The sequence below is a fragment of the Bison bison genome, unplaced genomic scaffold (genome assembly GCF_000754665.1).
Source record: "Bison bison bison isolate TAMUID 2011002044 unplaced genomic scaffold, Bison_UMD1.0 scf7180017864379, whole genome shotgun sequence".
Classification (NCBI taxonomy): domain Eukaryota; kingdom Metazoa; phylum Chordata; class Mammalia; order Artiodactyla; family Bovidae; genus Bison; species Bison bison.
Genome location: NW_011494951.1, coordinates 166480 through 166914, shown reverse-complemented (window position 1 = coordinate 166914; position 435 = coordinate 166480). Strand labels below are relative to the sequence as shown.

General features: G+C 41.1%; 1 protein-coding gene across 1 annotated transcript in view; it reads right to left on the bottom strand.

The window, feature by feature from the left end:
- The window catches only part of LOC105001170 (olfactory receptor 10A5-like), a 4680-nt gene that overhangs the window by 2991 nt on the left and 1254 nt on the right, over positions 1-435 (bottom strand). The window lies entirely within an intron of this gene.

Below are 435 nucleotides of genomic sequence, written 5' to 3'. Positions count from 1 at the left end.
ACGACTGAAGCGACTTAGCAGCAGCAGCAGCAGCAGAGAGCAGTACAAGATAGAGCTAGTGATTCAGGCTTTAAGAGTCACAGAATCTTAAACACAGGAAAAGTTAAACTCTTTCTTATTATAGCATATTTTTTAATAGTAGAGTAATATAAAATTATCTTAATTCTATCAATAGACATCTGATTAAAAATTGTAGATTTCCTTTGAATACTGTTAATGCCAGTTCATGTGCCTGATGCACAATGAGGCCAGGCAAACTGAAACGCTGGAGTTTGGGGTAGAGAAAGGTTTACTGCAAGGCCATGTGAGGAGACGGGAGGTTTATGCCCTAAAAGCCCTGAACTCCCCGCAAGGTTGTGGCAAAGTACTTTTAAAGGCCAGGTAAGGGAGGGCTGTCGCAGTGTCTGTGATCAACTTGTGCACAATTCTCTGAAT